This window comes from Astatotilapia calliptera, chromosome 7 (genome assembly GCF_900246225.1).
Source record: "Astatotilapia calliptera chromosome 7, fAstCal1.2, whole genome shotgun sequence".
In the NCBI taxonomy this organism is placed as follows: Eukaryota; Metazoa; Chordata; class Actinopteri; order Cichliformes; family Cichlidae; genus Astatotilapia; species Astatotilapia calliptera.
Genome location: NC_039308.1, coordinates 39,809,653 through 39,823,543, shown reverse-complemented (window position 1 = coordinate 39,823,543; position 13,891 = coordinate 39,809,653).

Below are 13,891 nucleotides of genomic sequence, written 5' to 3'. Positions count from 1 at the left end.
ATTCATGAAGAAAGTAGTGCAGGGCTGCCCATGGAAATCTTCACTCACTCAAACAGGAGATGTCTGATTTTGGCAGGTCAGTGCAAAACTGCATCAGCCGGAGGAGGTTTGCAGGGGATGCTTTGTAATGATTGGTGGAGAAGGATTGGGTTAGTGTGGGCTGGGTCAAAGAGCGGAGCTGATTAAATCTAGCAGCAAAGATTTTGGCATTGGTTAGAAGCAAGTAGTAGTGTGTGTAGTCAAAGGTCAGAAGGCGAGTGCTGGGCCCACTCCCTGTGAAAGCAGCGAGTGAAGAGGGATAAACCATTGCAAACACACTTTAGAGTAAAAGTAAAGTCAAATGCAGGGATAAGCCTTAAACAAATTATTGCACCTGATTATTGCAGAACTGCTCTACAAATCTATGTGAATCTGTTTATATGGTGGAGTTACGTGACAGAAAACAAAGAAAAAAAACAGCAATGTAATAGTACACTGGTTTCCACTGTCTTTGCAATACAATCTGATAAGTAGACGGGAGCCTACACAGGCTTAACAAACTCCTATACACAGAAGCTGTAGGTCAGATTCTACAAGTTTATTTTCAACTACTGCCTTCCTGTTAAGATGCGTGGTATCATCTCATTTGCTTGTTTAATAGAAGCTGATTTAGAAAAGTTTTTTTTTTTAAGTTGCCATTCTCAGCTGTATCTTAGTCTGGCAAGTTTGTACCTTTACGGGCAGAGACAACAAAAATGTATTCTTCTCTCTCGCTGCTGATCAGGATGACAGTGTAAGGGATCATATTGTTACTTTTATGCCTGTAGCAATGGTTGTACTTGTTAGGATTCAGGTGGGGGTTTCCCATGGGTGTAATTAACACAGTTGGCCTGACTAAGCCTGTTGAACCTAATGCATTCTTAAATTTCTGAGGTATTCTGGTAACACATCTGAATCTGGAAACGGATAAACAGAAGTAGGTGGAGTAAAAATTCTATGGCTATATCCATAGCACCATTGATTCAGGTATAACATGCTCTGTATTCTGTGCAAGAACCATATCAAGAGCTATTGATCTAGTATATATATCTCACTGTGGTGAGGCTAAATATACTGGCCAGTCACATTAAAATGATTAATTGGTGGGACTGGAAAGTCTCCACAGTGTTAAGTCTTCACTTTAGGGAACAGAATATTTAGTGCATGCGTGGCACTGGGAGGGGACAAAGTAAATAGTGACACTAGAAGAGAAGTAGGTGTTATGGAGCCATGATCTTAGAGTTATCTGTAAACATCTCACACTCATTACATCTAACTTACATGTATAAATGACACATTATGTGCTGGGTAAAAGGATTGGCCAGACAATGATGAAGAATTGGACAGAATATTTTAGAGAGAGTTAGACAGAAAGAGGGTTTGTTTCTATAAATGCATTCTTATGATTGACAATATTAAACATGTTGCTGTTGTTGTTTTAATCTAAATCAGGCACCGACTGTAACCAATCCCTATTTGTTACTGTATTCAATTCAATTCAATTCAAGGTGGGACACGTATAGATGAGAACCAGAAGGAGCGTGTTTCTCGCTCCTGAAATCCTGATACTTAATCTCCAAGAGTTTGCCAATTAATAAGAAACATGTAAATAAAAAGTGTTGGAAATGAGAATGTGTTTTTAGTTTTGATACTGAATGACTGGCTGCACCTACCACAATGTAATGTTTGCATGATGCAGTTTGATTGGTTAGAATATGCTTTGGAAGGTTTTAATAGACATAATTTTGAGTGGCAATCACCTGAGAGTTAAAGTAACAGGCCCGCACTTCAGTTTAGGAATCCCCAACATCACACCAGTTCAAAGTGAGTGTTATTTAAAGCCTGCGACGTGTTTTGTCCAGTCGCTTTCTGCTTTTTCTTTTTCCCCTCAACTACCCCTTGCAGCAGGAGTTTTTTTTCAGGTGGTCATGTGATTGTTGGGGTTTCTTTCCAATACTGTAGGATTTTTACCTTGCAATATAAAGTGACTTGAGGCAACAGTTGTTGTGAATTACGACTATATAAATAAAACTTAGTTACATGGGGATAGTATAAGTCCTAGACATTCTTTATGTGGTATCTTGTTATGTTATGTTCTCCTTATTATACAAATCTTTTTCCCAACTGTATGAAAAAGACACCAAAAGTACAAAGACGGTCGAAAGGAGTAACACTGTGTCTTTGTGTATCTGGACCAAGCATACAATAAGGTGCTAAGACAGGAGCTGTGGTACTGCATGAGGGAGTAATATAGAATATAGATAGTGTGTGGTTGGAGAAATAAGTGATGGTGAGATTACATAAGGGACCGGCTCTGAGCTCCTTCCTGTTTGCAGGGGTGATGGACAGGTAGACATAAGAGTGTCTGTGCACTTTGATGTTTGCAGATGGCAATGTGATTTGTAGTGAAACCATCATGGAGAGCAGTATAAAGAAAGCCTTCGAGGGTGGTGGTAAAGTCAGTAGAAGCAGGACAGAATACATGTGTGTGAATGAGAGGGAAACAGGTGTAACAGCGAAGCTGTAAGGAGCTGAGGTAGTGAAGGTGGATGAGTTTAAACGCCTGAGATCAACTATCAACCAAAGCAATGCGCAACGCTCAAGAGAGGTGAAGAAGAGGGTGCAGGCTAAGATGGTTTGGACTTGTGCAGAGGGGATTAATAGATGGTGAAGAATGCTGAAGGAAAAAAAATGGGAAAAGTAATAAGAAAATATATCAATCTGTAAGACCTATACATGTAACTGCAAGCTATTGAATTTATAACTGGAATAGCAGGGAAAAAAACTTTCTTATGGTAGCCTAACTGTTCATTTGAAATATAAATATAATAACCAGAAAAAGTGATGGGAATGGTCAGGTGACACCTCTTTGCTTTGCATTCGTTTACCTCCCATGTGGGCCCACTTCTTCATGAAAGTGAAACAGAACTAGCCCATCCTCAGTGAGGAGGGAAAAAAAAGACATGAGTATAAAAAAAGAACTAGCAGTCAACTTTTATGACCATACAAGGCTGCCACATTCCTGCCTCGGACATTTACAGGCTCTTAAACTGGAGCCTGGTGCTTGCCAAAAGTGAAGAGAGGAATTCTTATCAGTATTTTCATAGTATATGGAGGGAGTTATGGGAGCATGATGAGTAGTGGAAGAAAGAGTAAGTTTATATTAAAGGTTAACAAGAACAAATAATTGTGGAGACAAAATGGGATCAAATAGACTAATGGGAATCTTGGTCTAAAATAAAAAAAATTCCTTGCCTGAGGGTTCTATTACACTTTCATAATATCCAGTACTGTGTGTAGCTGAAAATGCTTATAGACAAAAACAGGGAAATTTTTTATTAAAGTGTCTTCATTTTCTATATTTAAAAATTTGCTTCATATTTCATACTGAGGAAAACCTGTTTTCAATGCATGCGTAAAAGAAACTTGACCACAAATGTCTGTACTCAATATTTTTATCATCAATCAGTCTGTGCGTATCATTAATCATCACCAGTATTTGTTTAATTTTAAATTATGTGCAAGAAGTAATAATTTCAAATGCTGTAGCAGGTCATTAGGTTAATCCATGCTAGTCTATGAAGAGATACCAGACTGTCAACTAACACCCACACACTGGCACACTTCAATATCACAGTGCTGTTCTATGTCATGGGTTAAACATTTCATCTGTGAGTGTGTGAGTGTGTGGGCTTTAAAGTTAAACATCTTTGTTGTAAATATGTATTGACAGATTATACACTTTTTTCATCATTATTTATAACTTGCTTCTTGGAGTTCTTATCGTTGCTATTTCCAGCTTCAGAAACCAGCAACAATTTCAAATGTTCTCTACTTAGCACCAGTTAGTACCAGGCAGACAACAGTTGTTGTGGAGACCAAAATCAGTGGAACAAAAGTAAATGTTGCCCTTATACTGTATTTTGGTCAAGTGGGCTGAGTGTCCTGAGTGTCCTGAGTTTGATTCCACCACCAGGCCAGAGCCTTTCTTTGTTGTATTTGCATGTTCTACCTGTTTGTGTGGCTTCTCTCTGGGTAGTCTGGTGTTCCCCCGCAGTCCAGAGACATGCAGTTATTTGGGTTTGGTTAATTCACCCATAGGTCTGAATGGCTGTCTGTCTCTATGTGTTAGCCCTGTGACAGACTGGTGACCTGTCCCAGGTGTACCCTGCCTCAATTGAATTGATAGGCTGTGACGCTGACAAGGATAAGCGGCAGAGGATGGATGGGTGAGCCGAACGTCCAACTATCTATCCATCCAGCTTCTTTCAATGTGGGGGAGTAACAGCTCTACACTGAGCTGCTCATCCTGTCTTTTTTTTTTCTTTCTTCTATTAATCTAGCTAAGTGTAAACAGCAGTAAATACTAAATATTCAATGTTGTTGTGCAGCACGCAGGACAGACAGCGCACAATGTGCTTTGAAGTAGCAGCCAAGAAAGGTGTAATTTAAGTCTACGAACAGTGAACACCCATGTGCACACCTGTGTGGATCAGCGCGCTTGTATTCAAAAGGTTTCCCCCATGTAACGGTCTGCTAGAGGATGTAGAGAGCCATAGCCCAGTCCCCCAGGGCATGAAGCAGGCATGGAGGAGATCCAGGCCCCAGAGTGCGAGAGCCCAAGGAGGACCACCGGAGGGGCATCCGTGCCACCCTCATGGGAAGGGCTGAGGATCCCCAGACGAGGTGTCACCCAGTAGCCACCGAGCAGAAGCTAGAGGGGGCTGCACCGGCGTGCCCGCCGGCTCTGCCGGCAGCCAGCTGTGCCAGAGTGAACCGAGCCGCAGGCCCAGAGGCCGGAGGCCTGAGGGCCCCCGCACCCCGGAGGAGGCCTGACCGAGCAACAGACGCCAGGCCTCGCCAAGTAGCCACCGGGAGTGAGCTGGTACATACCTGAGCGCCCAGCCCCGGACACCAAGAACCACCAATGCACCGACCCCTGAGGGCATCAGTCACCGGCAGGGAGTGTGGTGAGGGGAGGCCTTGGAGGGCCTGGGAGTTCCCAGAGAGGTGGAGTCTAAGACCCGACCTGACATATAGACACAGACAAACAGGCACACACAGACACAAACATGCATTCCCACCCTCATGCACACATATACAAACACTCAGCACTCACCCAACGTAAGGATTGACATAAATGGACATGTACACACAGTCACACTCCCCAAACATACTCTATACCCCGGGTCCAGGTACCCTCGCCCCCAGAGGGGGAAACAGAACCCAGACCCAAGAGATGTTACCCTTCCCCCCGGGGTGGAGGCAAGCAGACCGCCCCAGGCTCCGCAGCAGCAGGGAGGCCAATCGGACAGCCAACATCTCCTCCCAGCCCCCCCGCCCCGATGGCTAGTAGAGAACGGGGGTGTGTGAAGACCCCATACCTCCCTCCTCCCGCTCATGTGTAGTGTTGCTACGTGTTGCTCTAAAGTGCATTTAAAACAAGGGAGAGCATGGTGCTGCTGCCAGAGAGCAGCAGGTGTTAGCACGGCCCCTCCCGAGAACCCTCAATGTCTACATGGATTTAAAATTGAGAGGTGGGCACCGGCGCCAGAGGTAGGTTTGAGTACACAGACCGTCCACTGGACGCCGTTAATGTGCCCACCCTCAAGGCCTTATATATATATGTGTGTGTGTTATGAGAGTGTAAGTGTTATGTGGATGTCTAAGTTGTGAGAAAAAATTGAGGCACAGGTGGCCAGACGGGGACGGGGGGGGGGGGGGGGGGGGGGGGATGTCTCCCCTGCACCCTGGTGACACACCCGCACCCCAAGGCCCTACCTGTGTGGGTGAGTGTGGTGGAGCGGGAAGAGGGAGGTAGCCGGGGATGGGGTGGAAAAGGAGGGAGGGGAGGATGCCCCTCCTTAGGGCCAGCTCCCCCGCTGACCCCAGTAGGCACCCCCGTCCTCTGGTACCCACCAAGGCAAGGGAGCCCAGGTCCATCCAGACCGAGGCCTACGGTAGTAGCACTGCCAAGCCCCACAGGACCCGGGGCAGCCCACCCTACCCCACTGTAGAGGAAACTGTACCCACCCCAACATTCAATCATCTCCCAGACTACACACGACAACAGACACCCAGGTTAAGTTAAGCTCATCCTGTCTTTAAATGAGAGCACTTCTCACTTTTCCTGGCAGAGTACTAATTAGGGTTGCCAATTCCTATCCCAGCTGCAAACCACAGACTGTCGGTACACGATCAGCACTCAATTAAACAACAGAACCACATCATCTGCAAAATGCAGGGATGAAATCTTGTAAGGCCTTACTACTTTATAGTTAATATGCTATAGGCAAGTGTCTTTCACACTGCTGTACAGCTTTTACTGGTCCGAATCGGTAAATAAGTAAAACATAATTTTTGCTATTCTTCCTATTCTCTCTAATATGCTTACAGTTTTTTGGGGAATCAACAGAAAAATTCCCAACCCCAGCCCACTGGAAGACGTGGCCTTAAAATTGCAGATAAATAATGTAGATGAAACTACTTTTGCAGGTATTATTAAGTAAGGGTTGCAGATTGTCAACTTTTCCTTCTCCTTTCTTTGAACTAAATGAAAAGTCAGTGTTAAGGGGGGGAGGGGCATGTGTATAAGGTTGAAATGAGTCATGCACATAAAGTAATGATGCAGTCAGGACGTGATACTGCTTCCTTTGTTCTCAAAATGCTGCTGTTATCCAACAGTAAATTAAAAATTCCAAAATGCCATTTAGCAAAGACAGAAAATTGATGCATATGTGAAAGCCAAACCCATAAGGACCTGTTGAGAGAAATTAAAAGAAAATACATAATGGCCCTCAATTTAACATTTTTAAATCATCGTTTTGATTAATGCCCTATAATCCTGAAAGACTATCACCATCATCATGGTGCACTATAACCTTGAGTGGTATTCTGATTACCTCTGTGAGAATTTAGCTCCAGCCTTTTCGAGCTTGCAGAATGGAAAGGAGGAAGTCTGTGGTTAACAATGGCAGGAAAGGGAAACTTGTTTTGAGAAGCTTGGCACATTAATGGCAGTGCAGGCTTAAAATAATTGGAGACACTGTAAATGTTAATTTCTTGGTTGTAATGTGGTGTCGGTAGCAAACCTATACTTTGATGTCTCATTATATTTTTAGTATTTTGTTCCCTTAATCTCATTCTTGTAGGCATCTAAGTAGATTTAAATCAAATTGGTCATAACTTAAAGTTTTAATTATACTTTATCCTGAGGGTGGAAAAAATGCACAGCTTAACTTATTTTGCAGTACAAACCCACTCAGTTACAGTGCATCCGGAAAGTATTCACAGCATTTCACTTGTTCCACATTGTGTCATGTTACAACCTTGTTCCAAAGTGGATTGGATTCATTTTTCACCTCAAAACTCTCTACGCAGTACCCCATAATCCAGGCAGGCAACTCTTGGTGTTCAAACTTCGCCCATTTATGGACGATGGAGGCCACTGTGCTCATTGCAGAATTTTTTTCTTTATCAGATCTGTGCCTCAATACGATCCTGTCTCTGAGGTCTACAAACAATTCCTTGGACTGCATGGCTTTGTTTGTGCTCACTGTCAACTATGCGACCCTACATAGACAGGTGTGTGCACAGGTGGACTCCAGTCACTTCAATCAGACAGGTCAGTGGAAACAGTATAAGCTCATTGTTGTGCATCATAGCAGTGCCTGTGAATACTTACATACATAAATATTAACAGGCACTATGTCTTCATTTTGCAAGAATTTTAAGCAAACATTTTGTCAGTTTGTCATCATGGAGTATTATTGTGTGAAGAACTTCGAGGTGAAAAATCCATTTAAAACATTTTGAAATGAGGAACATGACACAATGTGGAACAGGTGAAGTGCTATGAATACTTTCTGGATGCACTGTATACCATACTGCTGTCTGAAGTATTTCCACAGTAACTCGAATTACTGCTTTCTCACTAGTATCAGTTTTACTCCCTCTTACAATGTGTAACAGTCCCATGACATTTGACTTAATAAATGACGGATCTTATCTAAATATGAAACAGAAGGCACCAGGGAGCACCCAACTCTAAGAAACCTCACTTGAACACAGACATGCGAGTCCTCGCAGAGCAAATCATATTTCGAATGGCTCTAAACACACCTTATCAGCATGTGTAACTGAAACAAATATTGCCAGCTGTAAGACACAATCATTAACTGGTGACTTATCGTGAAATGCAAACAGTAACCAAGCAACCCAGACTCAATGTGAAGTAGCTGAGAGCCAATAATCCTGCTAAAACAAGCAGGGCTCTTTCCACTCACTATTTTTCTACAAAAGAATAAATTAATTACTTGTTATCTTAGAGACAAAAAGCAAAGCTTGTCAGGTAGAGCAGCACTGTAGAAAAAAAGGATGAGCAGGTGAGATAATGGAGATAATGTTACAAGCTGTGAAGAGAAAGCGCTTTCTAAAAAGGTGCTCCTACATTGTCAGACATTCTTTGAAGTCTTGAAATCCTTCCCTGAAGAAAGGATTTCCAACACAAAAAGTTAGTCCAACAGAGAAACTCCAAATTATAAAGCACAAGCCTATAGGGAAGAGTGACTCCTGCTGGAAACAACAAAAAACTGACTGGTTCTAATGTTAGCCCATAAATGTCTCTTAAAATGTCCTTTGGGAGAAAAATGCCTAATTTTAGGAATGGTTTAGACATTTATCTTTGTTCCTTCTCACCTAGGCATCCTTTTCTTCTTTTCCCCCTTTCCTGTCTTTCGTTCTATTATTTGTAAGAGCTTCTAAAATGTTCAGTAGTACCAGTGAACTCTATATTCTACTTCAATTTTAATTGCATTCATAGATAAAATCATGTAAGTCACAATGCTTAACAATATGTAACTACAAAACATAGCTAAGCAGCTATACAAAGAAAGCATATTGGAGCTGAATGGTTGTTTTTTGTTTACCTTTGTTTGCATTACCTTCATATAGTGTCAGAATGTTGACACCCTGGTGAACAGGTTCAGTGAGACTGATCACAACTGGGATCTCTGCTAAGGATGATTTTAGCATGAAGATAAACCATGTGAGCCATACATATAACTTGTGTATCTGGAAGTATCTGTGCATGTGTAATTCACACCAAAATAACCCTGTGAGGCTTCTAGCACTTTAAAAACGAGGAAGACGTTGAAAGTTGATTACAAAATGTGTTATGGAGAAGATGGTAATGATCTGTATAATATTCAGATAGACTATAGGAGAGAGGTTAAAAAGAAGGACGGATATGGTGAGGGCAGATGGAAGGTGGCAAAGATACTAAAGAAGATTTGTAGGTTGGATGATCAGATAAGAGAGCAATGACTATAACTGGGGATGGAAAATAAAAATAAGATGGATGTCTTAGCTTCAACGAGCCACTAAATACTCAGGCTTGACAATTCCCCAATTATTTGACCTACTTTCTCAAATGGATTGGATGGATTATATGGAAATAATCCCTATTCAGGATCAGTGCTGTTTTGTTAGTTTAATGGAACATAGTTTCTTTTAAATGAGATTTATTTATTACGCATATTAGCAAGGATAATGGCAGATATCTCATAACCTTTGTGGATAAGCAGATTTCCTGTTATCCTTTAATCTTGTGTTTTTGTACTACAATAATGGCAAAGGTGAAATGAATCTCAACTGAAGTCTGAGTTTGTGAGCCACACATGAACATAACTTGTCTGATGCTACGATTAAACATGACTGCTCCTGTTGGCTGCTGTTAGCCTGTAATGCCAGGCCTGCTTTATAATGACATTCCATTAAACTGAATCACTCCTGCTCACTGGCTCCCTCCTCATAGGAGGAATGTGGGTGGTGAGTTATCGAAGTTTCATGTATCTGGCATTTATACCATCTGGGTTAAAATGCCTGCCCTGGCTGCTTTTTCTGCTCATCTTCAGCTTTAAGATTCCTGTGTGCAGTATGTCTGGGTTCAACCTGAATTATCCACAACTGGATGTTCTTTTTTAAATAGGAAGTATGAAGGTCTCACATTCTCATTTTTAATATCCTTACAATATTTTTTCCACAAGTTCAGTGAAAAAAAAAAAGTATCAAAGTGTATCTCTGCATGTCTCTTCTTTCCACATCTTCTCAAATTCTTTATCATAGTTATAACAAATGTTTTGCATACAGAAACTGCTACCTCAAACATATCCTTAAGTTTAATGACTGGTTTTTATTTTGCAGTCACGACATGAACTAAAGAATGTGAGATCAGATGATCTTCAGGTGCTCTCACCTCAGCGCATTTGGGGCAGTCCCAGTTAGCTCTCAAAGAAAAAACTCACGAGAAGCAGCACTTGTCTGAGATGTGGTATTCATCCAGATGGGCATCTGTGAAACTACACAGTTAGTCTAGATCCTGTGTTGTGTTTAAGGCGCTTATTTTTTCTTTTTGTTTTTTTCTCGTTGACATTTCATATAGTTCCTCCCTTAATTTTAGTTTATGAGGCAGTGGAACTTGGATTTGACTTCAAGGTTTGTTGCCAGTGCAGCTGAGGTGTGAAATTAAAAATATGGATGTAATCAGGAAGATTTCATCTGAATATATCTCCGAATAATTTTTCTGGAGAACAAAAACAGAGTGAGCATGGGTTATCTAACTGAGCTAAGGAAAACATTTACAAGAGCTCCATTTGAAGGCTTGTGATAAGCTATGGAAGTGGCTCCATGGAAATACTGCAGGTGCTTCCTTACAGTAATTAGAGATGTTAAACTTGAGCCCGCTTATTTGCATTTGCCACTGGACTCAAGCATTACTCTAGAGTATATTCTACAGAATGCCGATTTCTGAAACTGAAGAAATGTAATCTATGCATAGACTCCGTTGCAAACAGTCTCTGGTGCTTTCCATGTGTTTCTCCTCACCGCTCTACAATTCAATTCAATTCAATTCAATTTCTTTATTGTCCCACAAAGGGAAATTAGTTTAGCAGCAGGAGGATAAGAACAAACAGAACAATACTATAAAACAATAATAACAATAATAATGATAGAAAATTCAAGGACAATTATTTGCCATTAAGGAGACAAGACGCAGTAGGGATAAAAGAGACCTGGAGTCTTTTAGTCCTCCTCGGAGGTACTCTAAAACGGCGGCCGGAAGGCAACAACTCAAACTCACTGTGAAGTGGATGGTTCACACAATTAATAATAGAATGAGCCTTTCTAAGCACATTTCTATTGTAAATGGCCAAAAGTCCATCTTGCCAGCACCCTGAAATTTTGCTAGCAGTTTTTACCAGAAGTCCCAACCGATTCTTATTCTTCACCGTCAGGTTACCAAACCAGGCAGCGATACAAAAAGACATCACAGATTCGATAAAACTTCTATAAAACAAGGACAACATCTCAGATGAGACGTTAAAAGATCTCATTTTCCTTAAAAAGAACAGTCTTTGTTGAACTTTTTTAGTAGTGGCATCAGCATGAGATTCAAAACACAGTTTATGGTCAAGTACCACACCTAGATATTTATAGCTCTCAACGATCCCAATATCGGCAGTTTTAATGATAGTGGGTGATGAGCTATAAGAGGACTTCCTAAAATCAATAATCATGTCTTTAGTTTTTGACACGTTAAGTGAGAGGACTATGGTGAAAAACTACACAAACAGAAAACTCCAATTCCAAGAAGCTCATAAAATCTCATCTTGATGCAATCTTGTATGTCTCCTCATATGAATATGACTTACTGTTTGCATATTGGATAGACATAGATGCTGCCCTACATTCATGCATTTGAGGATTTATGATCTGTAAGCAATCAGTCTGAATTATGGAAATCAGACCTGAGTCAAAACTATTCTTCAACTAGACAACAGCTTTTAAACATATACTCCAACACACAAATGTGTTATTATAGAGACACAAATGTTTTTATTAAAGTATACTGCAGCTGGTTCTATAAACAGACTGACTAATACGAATTCTGGTGACAGCACCATGTAAATTCAGTTATTTATTTAAAAATAAAAAAAAATAAAAAAAATCACATTCAAGTTCCATCCTGTACGTATTACAGGAAGGTGACTTGTCCCCTTTTTTTCCGCTTCTTACAGTTTTAACTGTTTCCTTACTCAAGATACCACGTAAAACAAAACTCGATCAACACTTCAGTGAAATGCCAACAATGACCTGACTTCCTATGACAGAAGAAGTGGCCATGGAAGGAATCTCTGAAATGAGAAAATCAGAACAAGGTCACGGGAAGATGTTGGAAAGAGGTAATGAATGTGTGACCCTGGCCAGGCAATTCAGTCACATGAAGACTGGTAGAGTTGTGGCTGAAAGGGGGGAAATAACAGCACAGTTCTGGGCCGACTGCCATTTAAGACAATGGGCCTCCTCAGAAATGGCACTTCCTTGAATTGTGCACACTTTCCATATTGTAAATGAAAATACATGCCCCTCAGTGGTGTTTTTTCCATCATGGCCAACCTACCACTGACTTCCCAGAGAGTAACAGGTGATTCATCAGAGAGAGCAACATCGGTCCTGTAGGAGTTAAAGTGAGCTGTATTTGGATTGCATACTGGTTCTCCTACAGCGGATAAATACTGTTCCTAAATGTTTGTGTACACTGATCACACTCTGCATACTGTAGCATTTAGTGTACAGCACATGTGTAGTGTGGAACAGTGACAACACCTTTACAGTATCTTCATCAGGAGTAAATCTGCATCCACAGGTACTTGAAACCATGCTGGAAGTTACACGAGGCCAAGACAATAAATCTAAAAGATCCTTTTCACACAGAAAAAGCATCACTGTAGTTGGCAATTTATGGTAAGCAGCATTAATGATGCATTTAGTGAGTCACTGTGATGATTTAACATTTCAAAGATCAACCTGTAATTTTGAGAATGTGGCTGTACAAAGCTATTTTCACACATAAATTTCAGAAAATGTATTGTAATGCAGTTGGGATACAGCTTTAGAGCCACTCACAAACATAAAACTGAACACACTGATCAATGTCTCATCTGACTGACTACACAGGACATTTGCATGCACCTTTGACAAGTGCTGAGAAACAGGAGTGTGCAAAAGTCTTGAGCCACCCATGTCTACTTTATACTGTTGAGGTCCATGCTCACGGGGAGACCAACCCATGACTGAGATATGCTTTTACTGCATTTGCAGTGTGTTAGGGATCATTGTCACACTGAAAAATGAACCTATTGTCAATCAGAGGCTTTCCAGTGAATGGTGGTGCAAACTCTGACTGTTCTTTTCTGTGTTCATAATCCCATCAATTTTGACAAGATCCCCAACACCACTCGTTAAAATGCAGCACTAGACATTTACAAATAGCTGTAAGCACCATCTCCTGACCTCCTCCATACGTGTCATCAATGATTTGAACCAAAAGTTTAAAATTTGGATCGACCACTCTGAAGACCTGGTGCCACCGATTTTCATTCCAGGTCAGTCATATAGTCATACACTATCCTTTTCTCCCTGGTTCCCAGTTCAACAATATAAGCAGATGGTTAACAAGCTATATAGCTGATTTCCATCCCCAGACTTTAAAACTAGTATAAAAGGAAGCATTTGGTGAGTAAATCTAATAAACATAACCTTAAAGATACATTTATGTCTGCTACTGGTTAATGTAACACTGAACAACACACCCTGCTCTGCACCAGTCCAACATCACGGTGAGCGTCACCCTAACCAGTTTAGCCTTCACTAAGCTGTACCAAACTTCCTAGTACATTTTCCTGCATTCTTTAAATAACGTATAATTATTATACATCACATAGTTTCGCAAGACCTCTCACAAAAACATAATTCAGTAACACATAGATCCAACATCTGACATAAAAGCTCTAAAAAATGGGCCATTGCATGT